Source organism: Anser anser (genome assembly GCF_964211835.1).
Source record: "Anser anser genome assembly, chromosome: 1".
In the NCBI taxonomy this organism is placed as follows: Eukaryota; Metazoa; Chordata; class Aves; order Anseriformes; family Anatidae; genus Anser; species Anser anser.
In genome coordinates this window covers 136,422,544-136,433,322 of record NC_139720.1, presented here as the reverse complement: position 1 = coordinate 136,433,322, position 10,779 = coordinate 136,422,544, and the positions used below count along the sequence as shown (strand labels likewise).

Here is a 10,779-nt window from a genome sequence, read left to right as displayed (position 1 = left end):
GGCTCCTCCACGGGCTGCAGCGTGGAGATCTGCTCCGTGTGGGACCCATGGGCTGCAGGGGGACAGCCTGCTCCACCAGGGGCCTCTCCACAGGCCGCAGGGGAGCTGCTGCTGCCTGCCTGGAGCATCTCTTGCCCTCCTGCTGCACTGACCTTGGGGGCTGCAGGGCTGGTTCTCTCACATTTTCTCACTCTTCTTTCCCAGCTGCTGTTGTGCAGCACTATTTTTGCTGCTTTCTTAAACATGCTTTCACTGAAGCAGAACCAGTGCCTCTCACCGGCTTGTCTCCAGCCAATGGTGGGTCTCTTTGGAGTCAGCTGGAGCTGGCTCTGATCTAACACGGGGCAGCTTCTGTAGTTTTCTCACAGAGGCCAACCCTGCAGCCCCCCATGCTACCAAACCATTACCACGTTAGACCAATATGGGTATATGCTTTAGGGTCTCTTAATTTTTGTTATCCTATCCATCATCAATAAGGAGTACCATCATTTTTTTTCTAGACACGTAATGACAGCAATTCATATTCTCCTGACAGAAATGGAATTTCTAAGAAGGAATAAACCACTGGTGTGTGAGTCTGTTGAAGAAAAACAGTACATAATAGGGAGAATGGTTTGTTATAGTGCTGGTTCCCTGCAGCTTCACCAATTCATCTCCACATAGAAAAAACACATTCAAGAGTAAGCTCTAAGTTTATAAAATCCTTTTACGTGCATCGAAGATTTTCTGACAGTGGTAGGACTAGATCTTGTCCTCAAAGGCAATTAGCATCAGCTACCAGGTAAAAACAGTTGGAGAAAACCAACATATCCCTGGTTTGTTTGTGTTTGTTTGTTTGTTTGTTTTTATAAGAATATCCATGTGTAACAAAGCAAACTGGATGAATTGTACCTATAGTGTCAAGAAATGGCTAACAACACAGTTATTTATTTTCCTGATTTATTTCTTGAAAATATATGTGAGCAGGTTGTAAAGTCTGCTTTGAAAGATAAACAGTGTTTTACCTTGCAGGCTGATTTTATACAAAGTTGTGGAATATTCAACAAGCCTCCACCATTTTCTATCTTTTTAAGAGTATGTGGAGATGTTCTCAGGGATAGATTTTCCCACTAAGTAAACCATGCTACATTTTGTTTTTCAGGAGGCAGAAATATATAGAGTACTCAAATAAGACACTCAGCTTTCCCAATCAACTGTTGATATTGCTCTTCCTAGTAAGAAATATATCACTGGTTCTTTGTGTGTGTGTGTTCTGTTTGTTTGTTTATCTTCTACTCTTTTAGTGCTTCTCATGGTTCAGAGACTCTGTATGCTGAAATTTCTTGTGAAAGATAGAAGAAGGCTTCAGGTTTGAGAAAGGAATTGTAGCTTTGACCAAGACAAAGACATTCCTTAATCCAAATCTCTTTCAGCAGAAGTTATTTCAGATGTTCTTTTGTGCAAACAATGGACTCATTGCCAATGTAAAGTCTTGCAACTGCTGCTAATCCACTTCAAAAGAGAGTTGGCATATAAATGAGATTAAATTAGAAAGAAACAATACTTTTGTTCACAGTATATCTTTTAAGAAAATATCTTTTAATGAAATGTAAAATCAAGTCTTTTCTAAAACCAAATTCTATCTTTTCAGTATCTACTGCATTAAAGAAATTTTGTATGTATCTATAGTAAAGTTTATATTGCACTTTCATTATAATCCTTATTTTCAAGTCCATACTACCAATTAATGTTCAGGCACTTCTATGCCTACTTATATCATTTCCTAGAAAAAAAAATGAACTAATCATTTTAGATTTGTTTGTGATGAAGTTATAGAGATCCTGATTTATACTACCACATGGCTTGATCAAAAAGTGCTCATTTTGTTAGTAGTTTTGCACAGTTATTCATGATTTGACATTTAATTCTGTAATTGGCCACCTGGGCCACCTGTTGTGCAATTGTTTCTTGGATGACCTCACCTTCTGCAGAGGACTTTCACTTAAACATCAAACATATGCTATTTTCTTATCAAATCAATCTCACCTGTGGTCCTGAATTCAGTCTTTTGAAAATACTTGTAAAAATGAAACTTTCCTTTTGCAATGTTAAGGAATATTGATATGGCATTCTCTCTCACTTTTTTTTTTTTTTAATTAGTCTATTTACCCTAAATGTATTTTCATTATTTTAAAGGCTGCACCTCAAGTACTGTGTTCAGTTTTGGGCCCCTCAGTATAAGAAAGACATCAAGGCCCTGGAACGCATCCAGAGAAGGGCTACAAAGCTGGTGAAGGGCCTGGAACACAAGTCCTGTGAGGAGCGTCTGAGGGCACTGGGGTTGTTTAGTCTGGAGAAGACGACGATCAGTGCAGACCTGAAAGGAAGTTCTGGGGAGCTGGGGTTTGGCATCTTCTTGCTGGTAAGTAGTGATAGGACTACAGGGAATGGCCTGAAGTTGCATCAGGGGAGGTTTAGGTTGGAAATTAGGAGACATTTCTTCTCAGAAAGAGTAGTCAGGCATTGTAAAGGGTTGCTCAGGGGAGTGGTGGCGTCACCGTCCCCGGGGGTGTTCAAGGAAAGGTTGGACATGGTGCTTAGGGACATGATTTAGTGGGTGACATTGGTGGTAGGGGGATGGTTGGACCAGATGATCTTGGAGTCTTTTCCAACCTCAATGACTCTATGATTCTAAATTTAGTCTTGAAGTTAAAAAAACATCCCCAACAAAGAGTATATTTTCTATTCCATGACACAGTACTCTGTATTCCAAAACAATTATTAATTTTGCAAGGAAAATATATACTTACTGGCCTTTTAATGAAACGTAGTGAAACAATAATTTGGATGTAACTTTTAAAAGCATATACAACAAAACTGTAATTTGCATGTGACCTTAAAATGTATATACTATACATTTCTCTGCATCTTTAAGTGAGACATAAGTCTACATTTTGCCTATATATACTATCTTTAAAAGGGTATATAAACACACTTCGTGACATGTTTTATATGGTTATCTTAGCATAATATTTGGGTATCACATGCTTAAACAACAAGGAATCTAAAATAACTTATTTTCTGTAGAGTGTTCAGATTTTCAGGAACTAAAAGAAAAACGCTGCAATGTTTTCAAGCTATACTTTTTTTTTTTTTTTTTTTTTTCCCACCTGCTCCTTTCTGTGGGCCACAGTCCCTGCCAGGAATCTGCTCCTTTGTGGGCTCTCCACAGCCTTCAGCTTCCTTCAGGATAAAGGCACCTGCTCCAGAGAAGGATCCTCCGTGGGCTATAGTGGGGACAACTGCTCTGGAGTGGTACACCATGGGCTGCAAGGGAACAAGTTTCTCCACAGGCTGCAGAGAAATCTAATGCTATGTTTGGATCACCTCCTCCCTGTCCTTCACTCGCCTTGGCATCTGTGGGGCCATTTCTCTCATATTTTGTCACTCATCTCTCTCCCAGCTTCTGAATATAATTTTTAAACTTTTCTTAAATATGTTATCACAGAGGTGCCACCAGCATCACTGCTGCTTTTGGCCAGCAGCAGGTCCTTTTTTAAGCCATTTGGAACTGACTGCCTGATATGGGGGCAGATCCTGGTCTCTCACAGAGGCCACCTCTGCAGTCCTACCCTCCACCCTGCCACCAGAACTTAGCCACATATAAAACCAATACAGTGACCTAGTCCAAACCTGTGCTCAAAGCAGGTCTAATCAATTAATGTTGCTCAGGTCCACGTACAACTCAATCATGAACAATTCCAAGGATGTATATATCCCATGATCTTTGTTAGTAAACTGTTACAGAATTATTACATTTTCCATGGTATCTAATCAGTTTCATTCAAGTTGTATCCACTGTGTCCCTTCTGCTGTGCATCTTTACTGTATTCTCTGATCATGTAGTTGCAGACAGCAATAAATTCTCACCAAAGTCTTTTCTGTGCTAAACAAAGTTGTCTCAGCCTGTCTTCATACAACATATGCCATAGGCCCTGACTATCCTGAGGGTTCTCTGCTAGACTGTCTCCAATATGTCAATAGCTTTTTGTACTGGGGAACCCAAAGCAGAACATGGTACTCTGGATGTGATCTATTGTGGGGGAGGATCACACCACTGGACTTCTGGCTAGTCTCATGCTAATGCATCCCAGGATACTAGTCACCATATTTGTTAACATAAAGCCTACTTATCCACTAGGATCACTGGGCCTTTTATTTTCTTTTATTTTTTTATTTTTTCTGAGCTGCTGCCTATACAGTTGGCCCCCCAGTTTATATTATTGTATGGGATTATCCCATCCCAGGTTCAGACTCATGAGGTTCCTGCCAGTCCATTTCTCTAGTCTGTTCTGGCCCCTATAAATAGAAGTCCTGCCCTCCAGAATATCAAATGTTTGTACATATTCACATTTTGAGTGCAAACTTTTTATTACAGTTTCAATAACTTGTTAGCTGGATGTTTTGTTATCTTTGTAATGTAAGAAAAACAAACAAAAAAATGTATTTCCTCATTTCTTGTACCAGGGATTTTATTTGCCTCCCTACCATCTGAAAAGACGACGCACAATTCAGGCAAATTAGACTATTATTTTTAATTAGATAGAAAGGGATTTAGGAAACATGGTATCACTCTGTTTGCACCAGAAAAATATTGGTAGAACCACATAGGTATATTATATATGTATATATATATCTTACCAATAAAGTTCAAAACTCACCCTTCTTTAACCACCTCCAACAGTTTCTTCCTTGCATTCATCCTCACTTAAAATAATAATAAAAAGCTGTTTTGTTTATTTAAAAAAAGTGAAAAAAATATTTTTAGTTAGTTCTTAAGAAAAGCAATAACATACATAGATAATCCACAAAAACAAACTCTATTGATGACATTCCTTAATTATAAACCAGTAATGCAGAAGTGAACTTTTTTTTTTTTTTTTTGAGAAACTGACAAGTTGCAATTCTGAAAATGCACTCAACATCGTGACTTGTCAAAAATGTTTGTGTTTTCATCATTTCTCCTGGGGGGAAAAAACATGCTGGAACTCAATGTGAAGATATGGATAAAATATGGCAATCCTTACAAAGCGGTGGCTTACTGCAGCTGAAATCTATTTGCATTTAAAATGAGATGACAAAGAGTCACATATGATCTGGATTAAGTCAGGTGTTCTGCTTTCCAGAATTGCTTAACCATGTCAGTTACTAAAATTCATTGTATGCATCTCTTTCACTCTGGAATTTCTTTGAATACTTGATTTTATATACTAAAACCCACCTCTCCTGGACAGGAGCTAGCCTCCCAGCTAGTATGATGTGTTATATATATACATGTAGATAACCTGAACTCATCCTAATTTCTCTTGAGGACATTGGAAGTGGTGATCCTGCCAAGTCTTCTGTGATAGGCGACGGTTCTCACTTTTGTTTAATAGATTACCATGTTGTTGTGATTTAAGGACAGCTAAGTAACACACAGCTGCATGCTCACTTCTCCTTAGCAGGCTGGGGAAGAGAATAGGAAAGGCAAAAGTGAGAAAACTTGTGGGTTGGGTTAATAAGTCAAAAAGGAAACAAATACAAAGAAAAGAAAAAAAAAGAGAAAAAAAAAAGAAAAAGAAAAAGAAAACAAGTGGTACAAAATCACAGAATCACAGAACTGTAGGAGTTGGAAGGGACCTCAAGAGATCATCAGGTCCAACCCCCCTGCCAAAGCAGGTTCCCTAGAGCAGGTTGCCCAGGTAGGCGTCCAGACAGGCCTTGAATATCTCCAGAGAAGGAGACTCCACAACCTCCCTGGGCAGCCTGTTCCAGTGCTCCATCACCCTTACCATGAAGAAGTTTTCGCATGTTGATGCGGAACTTCCTGTAATCTATTTTGTGGCCATTGCAACTATTCATCACCAACAACAGCTGTGGCAAACTTCTCCCTTGTCTTTTATTGATTACTACGAAGCCATATGTTATGGGATATCTCTTAGATCAGTTTGAGTCAGCTGTCCTGGTTGTGTTCTCTCCCAGCATCACGTACACCTCCAGCCTAGTTGGTGGCATGGCAGCATGAGAAATAGAGAAGACCCTGAGACTGTGCAAGCACTGCTCAACAATATCTTACATATTGGTGTGTTATTAACACTGTTTTCTTCACAAATCCAAAACATAGCACCATACAGTCTACTATGAAGAAAATTATCTGTATCTCAGCCAAAACAAGCACAAGGGTTTAACAGATTAGTGAGGGGAAACAATTCAGAAAATATAATCTGAGTACTAAAACCTACTAAGAACTGAATGCTAAGGTTCTGGAATGCTAAGGTTAAAGAACAACAACAAACTACTGTCATGTAGTCAGGTAAGACATATGAATTTAGCAGACAAAATGTAAAAAAAGTAGACAATATTTAGTGTTCCTCTGGCAATGGAAAAAAACTCAGGGTGTCATCTTTCAGATCTAGTCCAACTTCACTGCTCAAGCAGGATCATCTCAAGAAAAGTCATGTGAAGAGTTTTGTTCAGGATTGTATTCAGTCAGGTTTTGAATACCTCCACAGATGGAGACTTCTAAACCTTCTTGTGTAAGCTGTTCCAGAGTCTGACTGTCCTCACAAGGAAAAAAAAAAAAAAAAAAAAAAAAAAAAAGCTTTCTTTTTTTCAAATGGGACCTCCTACGTTTCAGTTTATGCCCATTGCCCATTGTCTTCTCACTAATCACCATCAAAAAGAGCCTTGCTCCTTCCTATTTACCACCTTCCATCAGATGTTTAGACACATGGATAGCATCCCATTAAGCTTTCTTGTCTTCCGGGGACTGAACAGTCCAAGCTCACTCAACCTCTGATCATATGAAAGATACTCCAGTCCCTTAATCATTGTGGCCACTCACTGGAATCACTCCAGTTTGTCCATACCTTTCTTCTACTGGGGAACCCGACACTGGGCACAGCACTCCAGATGTGGCCTTACCAGCACTGAGTAGAAAACAAGGTTCATTTTCCTTCTCTTTCTGACAAAATTATTCCTAATGGAGAAAGGATGTTGCCTTTCTTCCCTGTAGAAATATGGGCCCATCTTTCTTCTCCCACGGTTACAGTCACTTAGGTGGTAATATGCTATTGCACTGTGTTTTCTTGGCAAGGGTTTAGTAGCAGGGGGCTGTGTGGGTGGCCTCTATGCGCAGAGCCTAGCAGCTGCCCCATGTCAGATCAGAGCCAGCTCCAGCTGGCTCCGAAAGGGACCTGCTGCTGGCCAGAGCCAAGCTGTTGAGCGACACTGGGTGGGCCTCTGGGACAGCAGATTTAAGAAGGGGGAAAAAAAAAAAAAACTGCTGGGCAACAGCAGCTGGGAGAGAAAATGTGAAATAAACAGCCCTGCAGGCAGGAGGTGCTCCAGGCATGGAGCAGAAGTTACCGTGCGGCCTGTGCAGAGGCCCCTGGTGGAGCAGGCTGTCCCCCTGCAGCCCACGGGTCCCACACGGAACAGATCTCCACGCTGCAGCCCGTGGAGGAGCCCCCGGTGGAGCAGGTGGATGTGGCCTGGAGGAGGCTGCGGCCCATGGAGAGCCCCCGCAGGAGCAGGCCCCGGGCCGGAGCTGCAGCCCGTGGAGAGGAGCCCACGCAGGAGCAGGGGGTCTGGGGGGAGCTGCCGCCCGTGGGGGACCCGTGCTGGAGCAGTTTGCTTCTGGAGGATGGACCCCATGGTACGGACCCATATCTGGAGCAGTTCCTGAAGAGCTGCTGCCTGTGGGCAGCCCCCGCAGGATCATTTTATGAAGGACGGCATCCCATGGGAGAGACCCCATGTGGGGCAGGGGCTGAGAGTGACCATGAAGGAGCGACAGAGATGAAGTGTCAGGGACTGACCGCAGCCCCTGTTCCCCATTTCCTTGTGCTGCTCATGAGGAGGAGGTGTAGATGAGAGTGGATGGGAGGAAGGTGTTTGCTTTCAGTTTCTCAACTGTTCTAGTCTGCTAGTGATAGGCAATAATTTACATTAATCTCCCTATGCTGAGTCTGCTTTGCCCATGATGGTCATTGGTGAGTGATCTCCCTGTCCTTATGTCAACCCTTGAGCCCTTTTCACCTTATTTTCTCCCTTTTTCCTTCGAGGAGTTGAAGTGAAAGAGTGGTTGTGGTGGAGTTCTGTTAAGCAGCAGAGTAAAACCACCACACCCATCTTGCTCAAAAAGTTTAAATTTGAATCAGTAGAAGAGTACTAGTAATGGAAGAGTTAAAGAAACTGGCAGCTATTTTCTTAGTTTAGGATGGGTTTTCTAAGCTATCATTGACTACTAAAACAAGGAAGTAAAAGGTGAGTTCAGAATGATAAACTAATAATATTTACTGTCTTTGGATATGAGAGAGAGAGAGGGAGGAAAAAAAATGTGTTGGTAATACATGAGGAATGGATAGGAAAGCCCCGCAAAAATCAAAGAAGTGTTCTGGAATAACAGAAGTGGTAACCTAGCATATGATTCAGTCCTGTCAGGAGCTAATCCACTTGCGTGCAGTATTGTATTGCTGCAAAATTGACTAAAATGTACCTAGATACTTCCACACAGTCAGTAGAAACTGTTTTTGCAGGACATTATAGTCTTTGGTAATAAGCAAGGTATTTAGAATATGTTCTCTGTGTCTTTAAGATAAGTAATAGAAATAGATCCTGGGTCTATGTGGATCCTGTGCACACAGGAGCACAGGCCAGCTTGTTAATAACAATTTTCTGGAACAAGTAAATATTATGGTAGACCAAAAGAAGTTGATTTGGAATAAAGTTCCCATTTTATGGGTCCTTTAATGAAAGAATTGACTGAAATTTTAGGATTCAAAAAAAAAAGATGATGTGCAGTTGGCCAAGCACATAGCTCCAGACAAGTAAGAGCTATGCAAAGAGAAAGACGGTCAGCATCTCTGAAAAAGACTGAGATAAAAAATTCCTGACTATCCTAATGTCTGTTGTCTGTATATCTGTTTTTGCAGTGCATGGATTTTCTTCCCAAATAGCAAAAACTGAATCTCAGCAATAGGGGACTGGTAGAAAAGCACCAGATCACAGACCACTACTAAGAAAACAAAACAAAACAAAAACAAAACAAAAGAAACAAAAGAAACAAACAACAAGAAGAAAACAAAGCATACAATAAGAAATATAGGGAACATGTAAAACATGCATCAAGGAATTCAAGGTATGTGCAAACATTACAATGAAACTTTCCATGCAGTTTCTAGGAAATGAATAGGTAGAGTTTTATCTGTGGGAAAAAAAGCTGGCATTGCAGTATGTCAGGCAGAAATATCAAAACAAAGAACAAAACAGCCTTGGAAGACACAGTGCTATGGATAGATCTGGAAAAGTACATATGGGTTTTAGCAGGGCTTTTAACAGTTTCACACGCTGAGTCCTTATAACTGAAAGGGCATTTGCAGTTTGGGGGGGGGGGGGGCAAGAGAGGGTTGTGGCAGGCCGGAGCCCATGATGTACCAGGAAAGCTGACCGTACTCCTCAGCCTGAGAAAGCATAAGATAAAAGCAGACAAATTATATTCTTTGAATGCATAATTGTTGCTAACAGATAACAAGAAGTTAAAATCTTCTCAGAGATTTGCAGCAAAAGATTTAGAGGAAAATTAATTGTATCAAGAGAAATTCTGTTCCAATATAAATAAATTAATCTTTACCATGAGGATGATCAAATACTGGAATGACCTACTCAGATGGGTTATGGAATCCCCACCATGGAGCAGAAGTAGTCACAAAGCAACCTTGTCTATCTCTGCATCTGGAACTGACTTGAAAGCTGTGAGTTCTTTGGCTTCCAAAGGTCTCTCCCAAACTAAATTTGGATGTGTTTCTCTGAAATGAACGAAAAGAAATCAAAAGCACAAGGAAAAAAAGGTGAAGACTCAGACAAGGTGTGAAGAGTAAGGTATTACACAATTTAAAAGAAATAAGAGTAAAAAATACAATTTCTTGACGGGAAACAAAACAAAACAAAACAACAACAAAAAGAAGATTCCTAGCTATAGAACAAATATAAATTCTCCCGTATCTATATTTCAGAGTACCTTTTAAAGGAAGTAGTCAGCCATTTATATGATAGACAACATCAGTATTCTCTAGCAACAGTTCCAAATCTTTAAGGGAAGATTGTTGAGGAACCCAAAGTACTTTGCAAATATTGATAACTATATCTGTAAGATGTATCATTTAACATGAAATCTAAACTTTTCCTGATGCTGCTTTTCTACTCTTTTGTCTGACCTCTTTTTTGAGATAAATTTCAGTAATAAACACAAGAATTTTGACTTCAAACAGCATAATGAGGACTTCCAGGTTTAAGAGACTGAAAATCTCTATTGTCACCTTTACGAATAAAAGAGACATTCACCTAGTCAGCATGGGGGATAATACAACTTATATGAATATTATTAAATACCAGTTTGAGTCTGTGAGCATCAGACACCACGAATGAATTGCAGGTGAAAGAAATGTGAGAAAATGTGTTTCTCTTCTTGCATAGCAAACAACAACTTTTTTTTTTCCTTTTTTCCTTTTTTTTTTAATGAGGAAAGGGACATGACATTTTGTTATAGATAGTCTATGAATCTGCAAGGAAAACTAACTCCACAATTTGAAGAAATGTTATAGTGGAGACTAATTATCCTTATTCACCAGCCATCCATTAATGTTTCATCTTGCATAATGTTTTACAGATGGAATATTTGTCTCACTTTTCTTTCCTTTTAATTTGTTTATTTGTTTATTAAACAGGTATTGCTTTTGCTTTCCATTTTCCCTTAAG

General features: G+C 40.0%; 1 long non-coding RNA gene across 1 annotated transcript; it reads left to right on the top strand.

The window, feature by feature from the left end:
- The first annotated feature begins 493 nt into the window (after positions 1 to 493).
- On the top strand, positions 494 to 8,644 carry LOC310892794. The gene is made up of 3 exons (XR_014578452.1): positions 494 to 1,214; positions 2,176 to 2,401; positions 3,173 to 8,644. It is a non-coding gene; the product is annotated as an uncharacterized lncRNA (long non-coding RNA).
- The last annotated feature ends 2,135 nt before the right edge of the window (positions 8,645 to 10,779 follow it).